The sequence below is a fragment of the Stegostoma tigrinum genome, chromosome 8 (genome assembly GCF_030684315.1).
Source record: "Stegostoma tigrinum isolate sSteTig4 chromosome 8, sSteTig4.hap1, whole genome shotgun sequence".
Lineage (NCBI taxonomy): Eukaryota > Metazoa > Chordata > Chondrichthyes > Orectolobiformes > Stegostomatidae > Stegostoma > Stegostoma tigrinum.
Genome location: NC_081361.1, coordinates 88,314,413 through 88,321,924, shown reverse-complemented (window position 1 = coordinate 88,321,924; position 7,512 = coordinate 88,314,413). Strand labels below are relative to the sequence as shown.

Here is a 7,512-nt window from a genome sequence, read left to right as displayed (position 1 = left end):
CCCTATTAACTTCCATGCGGCAGGTTTCCACATTGTGATTGTTGGAGTCAGTTCTGACTCTCAGTTTGATGCCCACGGGTCAGTTCAGACAAAATTAATTCGCAAACTGTGGGTAATTTCTCAATTGTTTAGTCTTTAGCATAAGGATGATTAGACTCGACAATGTTGTGACATGATTCCCTCGACGAGTTACTGGATAAAATCACTGTCCCGCACAGAGCTATAGAATATAATGCAGAAGGTGTCAGGATTGATTTCACTAATATTAGTTAAGCCATCTCAGCCAGGGTAGAAGAATGGTTCAATTGGCTTGTGCAAATGAGAGGGAAATGATAACAGATACGATTTCTGATCTGGACCATTATTCCATGTTGCAAGCTGATGGTCCAACATTGAAAGTGCACCTCTCAGTATGTTGTCATTGTAAAATCACTGCAATTTTTTGCTTCTTATTTGGCTTGCTCACTAACCACCACTGTCTAGACTCCGACAAAGGATTGTAATGGGGAATTGTCTGGTTTCATTGTTTTGTTTTCTAGCCCAGCCCATTGTCTGATTCATAGTGAATAGAAACACCTAGGAATATTTTCTGGTTATTCCGAGAACAGAATTAATCTTTTGAGGTCTAGAGCTGATTAGCCTTGGTGGAACCCAATTTCAGTTAGTGAGACAATTAACAATGAGTGAGTATCATCTCTCCCCTCTACCATGTTGATGATTATTGAAAATCAACTGATGTCCTGTCTTTCCAAGATCAGGACGTATCTGAGCAATTCTTCACTTTGTGGGTAGATGCCAGTTTTGTAGTTGTACTGGAACAGCTCAGCAACAGGTGATGCTAGGTTTTGAACCATAAATCCTTAACATTATAACTGGGAAGTTGTTGGGGAAAGTAACCTTTTGTAATATCCATTGCTCTCCTCTATTTCTTGATGTTTGTTGGACTGAATTGAATTGGTTGAAGAAATGAGTAAGTGGTATTGGGGACATCAGGAGGAGGCTGAGAACGATCATCTGGCTGAAGGTAGTCAAGAATGATTCAGGCTTAGTCCTGAGGAAGGGTCACGCACCCCAAAATATTAACTCTGGTTTCTTTCCACAGATGCTGCCAGACCTGCTCAGCTTTTCTGGCAATTTCTGTTTTTGTTTCAGGCTCATTATTTCACTCCTCCATTATTGAGAATGTTGATGGATCCTCCACCTGTTGCTGGTTCATTAACCATCATCATTCATGACTGGGTGTTGTAGAGCTTTCATTTGATCTGTTAATTGTAGGATTACATTATGGGACACGGGCTAATCGTGATGCAGTTTCGGCATGTCTTTCGGGGATATTAACCAAGAGGCAGAGAAGCTGACATTGACTGAACCGTATGTCTCTAATCGTGAAGGAGATGATGAAACTGGAACAGGAACAAACGACAAGCCATTTAAAACAGCTCTTCGGGCCTTACAAGTGGCAGGAAAGGAACCGTTTCCAACTATTTATGTGGATTCCCAAAAAGAAAATGAGTGCTGGGAGGTCATATCAAAATCACATATGAATAGTGTTAGAAAGCTCTAGCAACGGGATCAAATGAAGAATGAATCAAAAGAAAAATGGGAGCTGGAAGATGCATTACGGCGAGAGAAAAATTTGGAACAGGCCAAAAAGATAGTTGTGAAACTGGATGTTAGTCTTGGAGAACCACAGCAGATAAAAGTCCGAGCCACAGAAGCGCATAGAAGGCAATGAGTGAAGATCTTTGGCTGGGTCCACAGATTACGGAGACAAGGCAAGAACTTGATGTTTGTTGTTCTGTGTGATGGTACAGGATTTCTTCAATGTGTCTTCAGTGATGAGCTGTGTCAGTGCTACAACGGACCGGTACTATCAACAGAAAGCTCCATTGCAGTTTATGGAACCTTAAAAATGGTGCCAGGAGGCAAGATGGCTCCTGGAGGGCATGAATTGATTTGTGATTACTGGGAACTTGTCAGTTTAGCTCCAGCAGGGGGTGCAGACAACGTGCTGAATGAAGAATCTGATGTCGATGTGCAGCTCAACAACTGTCACATGATGCTAAGAGGAGAGAACTTTGTCCAAAATCTTCAAAGTGTGCTCTGCTCTGGTGCAGTGCTTTAGGGATCACTACTTTGACAATGGCTATCTTGAAGTCACCCCACCCACCCTGGTCCAAACACAAGTTGAAGGAGGCTCCACACTATTTAAGTTGAACTATTTTGGTGAGATCGGTAAGACAGGTTGGCACAGCATCGAGGGCCGAAGGGCCTGTACTGTGCTGTAATGTTCTATGACTCTGCTTAACTTGCTGTTTCCCCTGTTTATACATTGTCTATAAGCTTCATGTCGCAGTATTACAAACGTTGCACCTGACTTGTGATTTTGTTTTATGGTACATTCTTCTCCATTCCTCCTTGAACTTGGGACATTCTCTACTGTAGAACTTGAAGCATTTTTTCAGCATGTTGCAATCGTTCGAACTGTTAATCACAGAGTCAAAGACGTAGGGGTCTATAGCTTAGAAAAAAACCCTTTAGCCCATCAAGTATGTGCCAGTCAAAAATAACCACCCAATGATTCTAACCCCATTTTCCAGCCTTGACCTATAGCCTTGTATGCCTTGGCATTGTAAATGCACATCTAAATATTACTTCAATGTTGTGAAGTTTCTGTCTCTACTGACCTTACAGGCTGTGTGTCTCAGCTTCCCAAATCCTCTGGGTGAAAATTTTGTCCCCTAAACCTTCTTCCCTTTACCTTAAATCTACGTCACAAAAACAGAAATTACTGGGAAATCTCAGCAGATCTAGCAGCCTCTAAGGTAGGAAATCAGAGGTAACATTTCAGGTCCAGTGACCCGTCTTCAGATGCTACCAGACTGGCCAAGATTTCCAGCAATTTCTATTTTTGTTTCAGGTTTCCAGCATCCAGTTCTTTCAGGTTTTTCTTAAATCTATGTCCCCAATCATTTATCATTTTCCAAAGGGGAAAATGCCTCTTCCTGTATACCCTTTCTATGTACCTCATAATTTTATACATCTCAATCATGTTCCCCACCGCCCCCCATCCCCACCCCAGTCTCCTCTACACCAAGGTAAACAGCCCTAGTCTTTCTGGAAATATTCCAGCATCCCTTGATCTGTGGAGCCTCAGGAATATTCCTTTTAATAGTTCCAATTATTGCAGAGAATTGTGCAAGAAAAGTGTGATCTGTTGTAAGTATTCTTCTGAGTTGAGGGATATACAGAAGTGCTGACAGTCTTGCAAAGTCAAAGAAGGGCATTCTGATTCCATAACTATCCCAAAACACCAAAGAAAGAAAATATTCTTCAAAAAAGGAAAGGGAAATGTTTCAAAAATGCCATCAGTCCTTGGATCAAATTGAATGGTTCGGACATTGTTTACTTTAATTTATTTGAAAACTCACATTTACACGGACGTAACAGCGATGGAATATTGAATGTGCTACATCTTGAAGGTCAGCAGGCATAGCCTTCAGAGCTAGTTTCAAGCCAGGGATTTTTTTTTTCTCTAAATTCACTCAGTTTTATGAATCTTATGTGAAGTTCTTGCATCGCTACAAATGTTTAAGCGGTAACAATGTTAAGCGAATAAGAGAAGCAAATTCTCAGAAGGTTATAATCGCATAACAATCAGAAAGATCAACGAGGAAAACAACCTTAACATTAAAGGATTATTGCTTTTATTGCATTTTAAAGTAAAATTTGGAAAATATTGGTAAGTGTTTAACAAATAATCTGAAGAATATTGAATATCTGTTTTTTGACAATGGAATCACAGGATTGGTGCAGAACAGATGGAAGCTATCGGGCCCCTTGTGTCCTCTCTGGTTCTCCCTAGGGGCAGTTCACCAAGTTTCACTCTCAGCAGCCCTGCATTCTAACTTTCCAGATGAAACTATAATTCCATCTTGAAAGCCTTGATTACACCCAGCTCCTCTACATGCTCAGGCAGTGTATTCCAGGTCGACTGGAATACAGCAGGGATTTGGCTGTCTCCACAGACCAATTGCAAATCAAGGGCCGAAGGGCCTGTTCTGCGCTGTATTGTTCTATGTTGTAAAAAGTGCAATATGTGGACATGTTCCCTTTGGTACAAAGAACAGGGCCCTGGGTCCGAATAATGTCAATTCCGCACATGCAAATGGATCAGATTGCAAACTCAACAATAATATGTCACTTAGCATGACTGCAGTGGGCAGTGTGTAAGCCATACTTAACCAGCTTGTTTTTACAAATTCAGAACTTAATGAAATGTGAATCTGCTCCTAGACAACATTTACTAAATAACTGTACATGGAATAACATCAGAACAAATAAAGATTATCACAAGTTGCTGTTTCCTTTCAAAAATTAATTTCTGTATATTTCAATCCTGAGCCTTAGCCTAAATTTACTGCATTTTTTTCGCAATATCTTTACCACCAAGCAATGATTCGAATACAATGTAATGCCCAAAGCAATGAAGAATGTGAGAGAGGGAGATAGTCACAGGAGAAGATTTGTTAGGTGTTTCTTTTAAAATAATTTCTTTCTCAAATATCATTATGTTATCTTGATATAGCAGTAATCACTATTTTTAACGTAGTTAGCATATTTGAGGTCCATTCCCATGTATGACTAAAACTCAGTATTTTCAATATTGATGTATTTGTGAGGAATGTCAGCAAAATGTCAAATCTTTCAAATCGAGAAGTACGAGTGGATATTTTATTACTTTGACATTTTTTTCTGAGTAATTCAGGATAGTTCAATTGCTTTCTCAAAATTGACATTGCATTTTAGGTTGCTGAGCTTTTATCACATAACTGAAATTGGTGCCGTGTGTAACTTTAGTGGGCTAGTTTTGTGACATTATGCACCAGCATGTTGAATTCATCTTTTATCGGATGCAAGAACATGTCTTGGAGAATTCCAGTGCTACATAGATTTGAGTCATAGAGTTATACAGCATGGAAATAGACCCTTCAGTACAACCAGCCGAACATAATCCCAACTAAATGAGTTCCATCTGCCTGCTATTGGCCCATATTCCTCCGAACTTTTCCTAATCAAGTATGTGTCATCGTCTACGTGCCTTTTAAATGTTGTAACTGTGCCCAAATCCATTACTTCTTCAGGAAGTTCATTACACACAAAACTCTGTGTAAAACATTTGCCCCTCATATCTTTTGTAAATCCCTCACCTCCCACCTTAAAAATATGCCCCTTAATCTTGAAATCCCCCACCCTAGGGAAAAGACACCTACCATTAACTATACTTATACCAGGTATGATTTTATGAGCCTCTATAAGGTCGATTCCTAACCTCCTACGCTCCAGTGAAATAAGTCCCATCCTACCTAGCCTTTTCTTATAACTCTAGCTCTCCATTCCCAGAACATCCTGGTAAAACTCCTCTGAATCCTTTCGAGCTTAATACTATCCTTCCTATGTCAGGACAATCAGACATGGATACAGTGCTTCTGAAGAGGCCTCACCACTGTCCTGTACAACTTCAGAATGCCTTCCTAACTCTTTACCCCAAGGAGCTCAGGAGACAGGATATCCATGTTTGGTCCTTAATGGGCCTAGGAGAGTTGCTATTTGATAGAAACGAATCCTTGAGCAATACTGCAAGGTAACAGCTCAATTTTAAAATGTTGCAGCGATTCAGGCCCTGAGCAATAAAAAACAATCAGTGGTCCCATCACTGTCAGCAGCACTTTGCCTCTTGGCTGCTACTAGTGACACTGAAGAGCAATTCAGATTTGGTTTTGTTCCTAGTTTGGAGGAATGGCTGTTGAATCTGAGGCTGAACAACATGGACAGCCAAGAACCACTGTGTGAGGGAAAGTAATTTTCCCAAAGTATGGGTCCAATACTGAACTGATAATCCCATGATTCACTGTTTGCAAAAATCAATGTTGCACTTTTATTCCCTCACCTGCTCCCATCCCAGAGATGTCGATGTGGCTCAATTGAGAAGTCAAGCACCCACCTGCTGTGAGAGGTTTGTTCCAATAATTCAAAATGTTCCTTTGCCGCAACAATGTGACTGCAGCGTGTGCCAATGGCATATTTACAGACTCTTGATCAAAAAAATGATTGAAAGGGTACTGCATTGAGGAAAACCCTTTGGCCCTTCATGTACAAACTGGGTCTCCACTTGAGCTACTCATCTAGTCCCCTGTCTTTTCTCCTGTAAAGCCCAATTTTTTTTCCCTTCGACAGTTTATCCAACATTGCTTGGAATGTTCTGGTTGAATCTGCCATCACTGCCTTCATCACACTCTCTCGCAATGCATTCTTTTACTTGCGGTGCAAAGCTTTACCTCATTTTTTCAATAACCTTCAATCAGCAATAATAAAAATAAAAAGCTGGAAATTTGAAATAGAATTGGAAAGTGCTTGAAATACAAATCAAAAGATGTCACAATCAACTCAAAACATTGATTGCTTCTGTCTTCATGCTGGATCTGCTGACTACTTCAGCACTTTGTGTTTTTATTTCACTTTAAATTACTCACCTCTGGTTCTCAATCCTTCTTCCACTGGGAACAGTTCCTCCTCATCCACTCTGCCCAGACCCGCTCAAGGTTTTGAGTATCTCTATCAAATCTTCCCAAAACCTTCAAGTCATACAGCATAGAAGAGGACCCTTCAGCTCACCATGTTCATGCTGACCAACAAACACCAAACTAGCTTCTGATGACTGTGTGGAGTTTATACTTTTCCCCGTGTCTACATAGGTTTTCTCCACATGCTTCAGTTTTCTCTCAAAGTCTGAAGATATGCAAGTCTAGGTAATGATTGGCCATCCTGAATTATCCAAAGTGTTATCTTCACTGAATTCCCCACTATAAACATCCTTGGGGTTTCCATTGACCAGAAACTCAACTGAACTTGCCACATAAACAAAGTGGCAACAAGAGAAAGTGAAAGGCTATGAATACTGTGGCAAGTAACTCACCTCCTGCAGTGGGCGCCCACCTCCAGAAGTGGTAACTGTGAGTACAGGTCACCTGAACATTAATGGATGGAATCCCTCGTGTTGGTGAATTCTGCAGTGTGGTGAGGCAGCCCTCTCTGTGCCACTTGTGAGTGGTCAATGCAATCATCCAGAATGCTGAGAGTATTCCACTGCACTTTGCCCAGGTGGAGAGGATTTCATAAAATGTGCATCAGTCCTTTGGGACTGTCTAACTTGTTCAGACCTGATGTTATGACACTAGATGTTGCTAGTACAGGATAAATCTAGACAGCAACCTGGCGTATTAGATCCTGGCTTTGTTTTCATGCAAAATCATGGAAGTCAGTTACGTGTATACATTCAGATGTGGTGGCCAGTGTATTTTTAATAACAAGAAAAAGTACTTCTTATACAAAGTGAAAAAAAGCCTATATTAGCTCAAAAGAAAGATTAGAAAAAATTCATCGTAGATATCTGAAAAGGATTAAAATTCAGTCCTTTTTTTATTCTAGTAATATCCTGACAAATATTCAAAC

The 7,512-nt window shown here is 40.4% G+C and overlaps 1 pseudogene; it reads left to right on the top strand.

Moving 5' to 3' along the window:
- Positions 1–1,318: 1,318 nt before the first annotated feature.
- LOC125456352 (asparagine--tRNA ligase, cytoplasmic-like) lies at positions 1,319–5,863 on the top strand (annotated as a pseudogene).
- The last annotated feature ends 1,649 nt before the right edge of the window (positions 5,864–7,512 follow it).